This window comes from Oncorhynchus masou, chromosome 1 (genome assembly GCF_036934945.1).
Source record: "Oncorhynchus masou masou isolate Uvic2021 chromosome 1, UVic_Omas_1.1, whole genome shotgun sequence".
NCBI lineage: Eukaryota > Metazoa > Chordata > Actinopteri > Salmoniformes > Salmonidae > Oncorhynchus > Oncorhynchus masou.
Window position 1 is genome coordinate 35,307,076 of NC_088212.1, and position 8,762 is coordinate 35,315,837.

Consider the following 8,762-nt stretch of genomic DNA (forward strand, 5'->3'; position numbering starts at 1 on the left):
CAAATCTCTGGACGACAAACAGGTTTCCCTGAAGAATTTCCCTGTATTTAGCGCCATCCATCATTCCTTCAATTCTGAACAGTTTGCCAGTCCCTGCCGATGGTATTCTCAGAGTGATGGGAGGTGTTAGGTTTGTGCCAGGCATAGTGTTTTCCTTGATGGCCAGAAAATAAGATTTTAGTCTCATCTGACCAGAGTACCTTCTTCCATATGTTTGGCGAGTCTCTCACATGCCTTTTGGCAAACACTGTTTTTCTTTAAGTAATGGCATTTTCTGGACACTCTTCCGTAAAGCCCAGCTCGGTGAGGTGTACGGCTTAAGGTTGCCCTATGGACAGATACTCCAATCTCCACTGTGGAGCTTTGCAGCTCCAGGGTTATCTTTGGTCTCTTTGTTGCCTCTGATTAATGCCCTCCTTGTCTGGTCCGTGAGTTTTGGTGGGCGGCACGCTCTTGACAGGTTTGTTGTGGTGCCATATTTTTTCCATGTTTTAATAATGGATTTAATGGTGCTCCGTGGGATGTTCAGTTTCGGATATTTTTTTTATAACCCAACCCTGATCTGTACTTCTCCATAACTTTGTCCCTGACCTGTTTGGAGAGCTCCTTGGTCTTTGTGGTGCCACTTACTGGTGTTGCAGACTCTGGGGCCTTTCAGAACAGGTTGAGCTATACTGAGATCATGTGACAGACCTTGTGACACTTAGTTAAATAAAGTTCACCTGTGTGCAACCTAACTATGTGACTTCTGAAGGTAATTGGTTGCACCAGATCTTATTTAGGGGCTTCATAGCAAAGGGGGTGAATACATTTGCACGCACCACTTTTCCATTTACTTATTTTTATTAATTTTTTTAAACAAGTAATTAGCATTTCACTTCACCAATTTGGACAATTTTGTCATTTACATGAAATCCAAATAAAAATCTATTTAAATTACAGGTTGTAATGCAACAGAATAGGAAAAACGCCAAGGGGCATGAATACTTTTGCAAGGCACTGTAGGTGCAATAAGACCGTAACTCCACCAAACAACAACAAAACATCTGCAGTACATGTCACAAGAAACATGGATACCACATGTTTCTTTGTCATGACTAGTTGACAGGTCAACTTCTTTATCATTTACAGCCATACTAAACATTCCTGAAAAATGAAAAAGATTGTATTTTTATGTTTTAATAGTTGATATAATTACAATGGGTTCTGTCAACAAAATCACTGACAATAATAACCAATTATGAAATCATTATAATCAGTAAACACTTCAAGCGTTGTGTGTCTGGGTCTAAAAACTAGCTAGCAAATTCTTGCTTCCTCTGTCCTTGTTTAATCCATGAAAGTGCATTGTAGCCTAAGGGGAGGAACCTTCACTCCTCTCCTTCAATGTACTTTGAGAGGGAGGTGAGGGAATGGGGGAAAGTGGAGAATCTCAATTGCATTTCCTTGATTCCTCACGTCCTCTCTCCTTGCCTCCTTCTCAAATCAAATCATATTTTATTGGTCACAGACACGTGTTTAGTTAGCAGTTGTTATTGCAGGTGTAACGAAATGCTTGTGTTTCTAGCTCCGACAGTGGAGTAATATCTAACAATTTCACAACATATACACACATCTAAGTAAAGGAATGGAATTAAGAATATATACATATATGGACGAGCAATGTCAGAGCGGCATAGACTAAGATATAGAATACAGCATATACACATATGAGTAATGCAAGATATGTAAACATTATTAAAGTGACTAGTGTTCCATTTCTTAAAATGGCCAGTGATTTCAAGTCTATGTATATAGGCAGCAGTGATGGCTATTTAACAGTCTGATGGCCTTGAGATAGAAGCTGTTTTTCAGTCTCTCTGTCCCAGCTTTAATGCACTTGTACTGACCTCGCCTTCTGGATGATAGTGGGATGAACAGGCAGTGGTTCGGGTGGTTGTTGTCCTTGATGATCTTTTTGGCTTTCCTGTGACATCGGGTGCTGTAGGTGTCCTGGAGGGCAGGTAGTTTGCCCCCGGTGATGCGTTGGGCAGGCCACACCACTCTCTGGAGAGCCCTGCGGTTGCGGACGGTGCAGTTGCCGTACCAAGCAGTGATACAACCCGACAGGATGCTCTTAATTGTGCATCTGTAAAGGTTTGTGAGGGTTTTAAGTGCCAAGCCAAATTGTTGTGCCTTCTTCACTACACTGTCCGTGTGGGTGGACCATTTCAGTGTGTCAATGATGTGTACGCCGAGGAACTTGACGCTTTCTACCTTTTCCACTGCAGTCCCTCCGATGTGGATAGGGGGTGCTCCCTCTGCTGTCTCCTGAAGTCCACTATCATCTCCTTTTGTTTTGTTGACGTTGAGTGAGCAGTTATTTTCCTGGCACCGCAGTCCCAGAGCCCTCACCTCCTCCTTGTAGGCTGTCTTGTCATTGTTGGTAATCAAGCCTACTAATGTTGTGTTGTCTGCAAACTTGGTTATTGAGTTGGAAGCGTGCTTGGCCACGCAGTCATGGGTGAACAGAGAGTACAGGAGGGGGCTGAGCAAGCACCCTTGCGGGACCCCAGTGTTGAGGATCAGTGAAGTGGTGTTGTTTCCTACCTTCACCACCTGGGGGCGGCCCGTCAGGAAGTCCAGGGTCCAGTTGCACAGGGCGGGGTTCAGATGCAGGGCCTCGAGCTTAATGATGAGCTTGGAGGGTACTATGGTGTTGAATGCTGAGCTATAGTCAATGAACATCATACTTACATAGGTATTCCTCTTGTCTAGATGGTATAGGGCAGTGTGATGGCGATTGTATTGTCTGTGGCTCTATTGGGGTGGTAAGCAAATTGAAGTGGGTCTAGGGTGACAGGTAAGGTAGAGGTGATATGGTCCTTGACTCGTCTCTCAAAGCACTATAGTCGATATGTTGATAGAACGTCGGCAGCCTTTTCCTCAAATTTGCTTTGTTAAAATCCTCAGCCATCCCATGTTAGAAATTGTGCTACTAATGCACAAACATGTCTCGTAAAAGTAATTGTTTTTGTTTGGTTAGCTTTTGGAAATTGTAGAAATAAAACATTTTCCTTCTTCAGAAGTTCCAGCTAGGCAAGCTAACGTTAGTTGGCTAATTAATTTGCTAGCTATCATACAGTAGCTGTCCCCATAGGAGAAACCTTTTTGGTTCCAGGTAGAACTATTTTGGGTTCCATGTAGAACCGTTTGCACAGAGGGTTCTACCTGGAAACTAAAACAGTTCTACCTGGAACCAAAAATGGTTCTACCCTTTTGGAACTCTTGTGTAATTAGATCCAATTGAAATAGCACAGCTTCTAATAATATAAGATTGTAAAGCAAATCAAATACAATTTTAACTCGCCTTTTTCCCCAGGTGTGTCATGTAAAGTTTCTCCCATTTCTCTCTGTCGCTCATTCAAACTATCACACGTGTGCAGTTGCAGAGAAGATGAAGAGATTTGCAAATTACACCCATTTCTAACAATGTTTGTTGCAGGAATGATATGACAGACACAACTTTTGAATAATATAATATTTTATTAGCTCTTTATTGCCTCTTTACACATACTTTAATTGCCAAGCTGTCCTCAATTGGGGAACCTCTGTCCGGGACAATGTCCTCAGGATTATAGAACGGTGTGTTTATCAAAAGTGGTTTGAATATTACCACATGTATTAGGATTAAGCAAAACATTACCATTGAGAGAGGAGTTAAGCATTTTCATTATCCAACTACTGTCTAATTTTGATTTCATCTTTCTTAAAATGTTTCAGATTGATGTCCCACTTCAATATGAAGGGACAAAGGAGCAAACATGCCTTGCTACCACTTTTAGTAGATTCTGACTGTGAAAGATATTTTATTGTGCGTTACTGTTATGTCCTGCATGCCCACAATATGCCAATCGTAAAATAATATATAATAATAATCTTACAGTAAGTGTCATGAAAAGCCAGAAAACTCAGGAGGTTGATGTGTTGCAGGCTCTCTGGAAAGTCCCGAAATATGCCACTGAGCCGTGTTGGAGAAGGACGCAAGTATGTACAGTTGAAGTCGGAAGTTTACATACACTTAGGTGGAGTCATTCAAACTCATTTTTCAACCACTCCACAAATTTCTTGTTAACAAACTATAGTTTTGGCAAGTCGGTTAGGACATCAACTTTGTGCATGACACAAGTCATTTTTCAACAATTGTTTACAGACAGATTATTTGACTTATAATTCACTGTATCACAATTCCAGTGGGTCAGAAGTTCACATACACTAAGTTGACTGTGCCTTTAAACAGCTTGGTAAATTCCAGAAAATTATGTCATGGCTTTAGAAGCTTCTGATAGGCTAATTTACATAATTTGAGTCAATTGGAGTTGTGGATGTATTTCAAGGCCGACCTTCAAACTGAGTACCTCTTCGCTTGACATCATGGGAAAATCAAAAGAAATCAGCCAAGACCTCAGAAAAAAAATTGTAGACCTCCACAAGTCCACAATCTCCCACCGCCTGAAGGTACCACGCTCATCTGTACAAACAATAGTACGCAAGTATAAACACCATGGGACCACGCAGCCGTCATACCGCTCAGGAAGGAGAAGCGTTCTGTCTCCTAGAGATGAACGTACTTTGGTATGAAAAGTGCAAATCAATCCCAGAACCACAGCAAAGGGACCCTGTGAAGATGCTGGAGGAAACAGGTACAAAAGTACCTATATCCACAGTAAAACTAGTCCTATATCGACATAACCTGAAAGGCCGCTCAACAAGGAAGAAGCCACTGCTCCAGAACCGCCATAAAAAAGCAAGACTACGGTTTGCAACTGCACATGGGGACAAAGATCATACATTTTGGAGAAATGTCCTGGTCCTGGTCTGATGAAATAAAAATAGAACTGTTTGGCCATGATGAACATCGTTATGTTTGTAGGAAAAAGGGGTAAGCTTGCAAGCCGAAGAACACCATCCCATCCGTGAAGCACGGGGGTGGTAGCATCATGTTGTGGGGGTGCTTTGCTGCAGGAGGGACTGGTGCACATCACAAAATAGATGGCATCATAAGGTTGGAAAATTATGTGGGTATATTGAAGCAACATCTCAAAACATCAGTCAGGAAGTTAAAGCTTGGTCGCAAATGGGTCTTCCAAATGGACAATGACCCCAAGCATACTTCCAAAGTTGTGGCAAAATGGCCTAAGGACAACAAAGTCAAGGTATTGGACTCAATCCCATAGAAAATTAGTGGGCAGAACTGAAAAAGCGTGTGCGAGCAAGGAGGCCTACAAATCTGACTCAGTTACACCAGCTCTGTCAGGAGAAATGGGCCAAAATTCACCCAACTTATTGTGGAAGCTGGTGGAAGGCTACCCAAAACGTTTGACCTGAATTAAACAATTTAAAGGCAATGCTACCAAATACTAATTGAGTGTATGTAAACTTCTGACCCACTGGGAATGTGATGAAAGAAATAAAAGCTGAAATAAATAATTTTCTGCTATTATTCTGACGTTTCACATTCTTAAAATTAATTGGTGATCCTAACTGACCTAAGACAGGGAATTGTTACTAGGATTAAATGTCAGGAATTGTGAAAAACTGTGTTTAAATGTATTTTGCTAAGGTGTATGTAAACTTCTGACTTCAACTGTAAAGTATATGAGCAAGGTACTATTTTTTAAAGACATCTCTAAGCTACAACTGCCACAAAATGATTGAAGTAGTTGGAAATACTTTTATCCAGCTGAGTCCACGAAGTTTCTTCAAGAATGTCCTTTTCTAGTTTGTACTTTTCAAATGGATAAAGTTGTAATGCGCTGATTCTCTTCACTGCATATTCGACCCATCACACGACTCTTCCAGAGGGCCACGACACTCCTGATAGCCTTCTGTGCTCAGAGGTCCTTGATGAGGATCTACCCCATATCACCACTCTTATTTATCATAAACATTGGGTCTTTATATATATTCCCAGTAATTCTATGCATGCAATTGCTGTGGGTGAATTATGAAACAATTACTGTATGCAGATGTGTGAAAACAATATTTAGATTTTTTTTTTGCTGTTGCTTGATCTATTTTAAATGTAAGACTGTGTTGCAGGGAAACAAATAGAAATGTAATGAACAATATTTTCAATATCCAACTTTATTCTCTGCAATAATTGTTACAGTACACTCTTAGCACCTTTTTAAAATCTAAAATCTAAAGTAGTTATTCAGCTGTGCCCATAGGAGAACCCTGTTTGGTTCCAGGTAGAACACTTTCCACAGAAGGTTATTTCTAAGAGTGTAGGTAATAAGCTGTAGTCAAGTTACCAGGTTATGATGGTTTAACTATGACCAGTAGGCTACATAATATAGCAATTATGACCAACTGGTCTTACGGCGGTCAGAAAAATCATGTGCTTTTCATTAAAAAGACATTAAAAAAAATCATAATTTTTCAACAAGTTTGTGACCAGAATAAGTCTATCTGGTAAACACAGAGACAGGAACAATCACCCACGAAATACTCAAAGAATATGGCTGCCTAAATATGGTTCCCAATCAGAGACAACAATAAACACCAGCCTCTGATTGCGAACCACTCCAGACAGCCATAGACTATGATAGATACCCCCACTAAGCCACACACCCAACAACTAACAACACCCCAAGACAAAACACACCACAATAAACCCATGTCACACCCCGGCCTGACCAAATAAATAAAGACAAACACAATATGCTACGACCAGGGCATGACAATAGCTTCATATCTTTCATTTTCAAAGACACAAGTAGGCATATCAGATTTCAAATATGTGATTACACTGGGAAAATTGGGAAGAAGTGGAATAAAATAAGTGTGGGGAATAACAGTATTGTTCTTGCTGACAGTAATTACCCTATTATTTAGTCCACTGTTAAGAATGAGAATTGTTCCACTGATCAGACTAAATTAATAAATAGATTTTTGACACCCTTTTTCGTGATTATGATCTTGTCTCATCGCTGCAACTCCCCAACGGGCTTGGGAGAGGCAAAGGTCAAGTAATGCTTCCGCCGAAACATGACCCACCAAACCGCACTTCTTAACACCTGCTCGCTTATCCCGGAAGCCATCTGCACCAATGTGTCGGATGAATCACTGTTCAACTGATGATCAAGGTCAGCCTGCAGGCACCAGCCCTGCCACAAGGAGTCACTAGAGCATGGGGAGCCAAGTAAAGCCCCCCCACCCCAGGCCAAACCCTCCCCTAACCCGGACAATTATGTGCCGCCTCATTGGAACTCCTGGTCAATGGGGCGGCAGGGTAGCCTAGTGGTTAGCGTGTTGGACTAGTAACCGGAAGGTTGCAAGTTCAAATCCCCGAGCTGACAAGGTACAAATCTGTCGTTCTGCCCACCTTTCCTAGGCCATCATTGAAAATAAGAATTTGTTCTTAACTGACTTGCCTAGTTAAATAAAGGTAAAAATTAAAATGAACCCCAGGCTGTAGTGACACCACAACATTGCAATGCTCAGTGTTACCAACTCAGCAACTGTGTCGCTATATTTAGCGAGTATTCAGACCCCTCTAGCGACACTTTTTTTCTTGTGTTATTGGAGACTTTGAGACTCTGACGTGAAAACACGTATCGTTCTTACTCTTCTTATGACTCACGCATGCTGATCCCACCGTGGCTTACGTTTTTTTAAAACAATTAACCTGAATTAGGGCCAGACTAGTTACCATAATTTTCTCACATAGCCATTGAGAGTTTCTCTATTGTCTCTTTTTGGTCCATTTAGATTGTTAATGTAGATTGTATACAAAAAAATTGTAAAAAATGTTATGGTTAAAAATGTTCATGTTTTTCTGTGACTTGTTGTAGGCTCCTAAGTGGACCATAAGGTTAAAAACAAATTAAGAAAACAAAACAAAAAAACAAAGTCACTCTGCCAGAGCGTCTCTTTTGGGTCACTTTTGCCGGTCCCAAGCCTGGATAAAGGAGGAGGGTTGGAATTGTGACATAAAAAAAAAAAGAATGAACAGAAGAAAGTTCATTTGTAGTGCTAAACATATTTAGAGTGTTTTTTACTAACTTTTTGTCTCTCCCACGACGATATTCCTCTCTCCTACAGCATAATTACATAAATTTGACGATGACGTCATGTAGCGAATTCTAGTGACTTTTAGGACAGCCAATAGCTACTTTCCTTACTGAGGAGTTGGCAACACTGGCAATACGGTGCCTTAGACCGTTGAGCCACTTGGGATTTGATAATACAATCTCTTGAATATAAAATCACATACATCTGTTCCTACAGCTAACCAAATTATTTGTATATTCATTGTCCCCCCTCAAGAATCAAATGTACACTTTTCGGTTCACAATCTGTTTGACAAAATGTGTTTCATAGTTACAAATAAGGTCCGTCACCCTACCAAACGTCCCTGCTAAAACCTACTGTAGGTCTGTCTGCTGCCTTTTCGTTGTCACAGCCAAAATGTCAATCACCAAACGAGGGGACTAATTCAAGTGTGGATTAAATCGACTTTCGTCCATGCTGTACAACATTGTAAATAAAACAGAACTACCGTGCTGCTCTTTTTTTTTATAGTTCTTTAAACTCAGCGGGAACATGATTTCTCTCCATTCAACGCCACTAATCTCGATGGAGCGTTTCTTTAAAACATGCATCCAATCACTTTGATGCAATACATAACTTGACCAGTCATATGCTTCAATGTGCCTCGTTTCACAGTGCTTTGGGAAGACAGGACAATGATAGAGATTCCGCTAGTTATGTTAAAT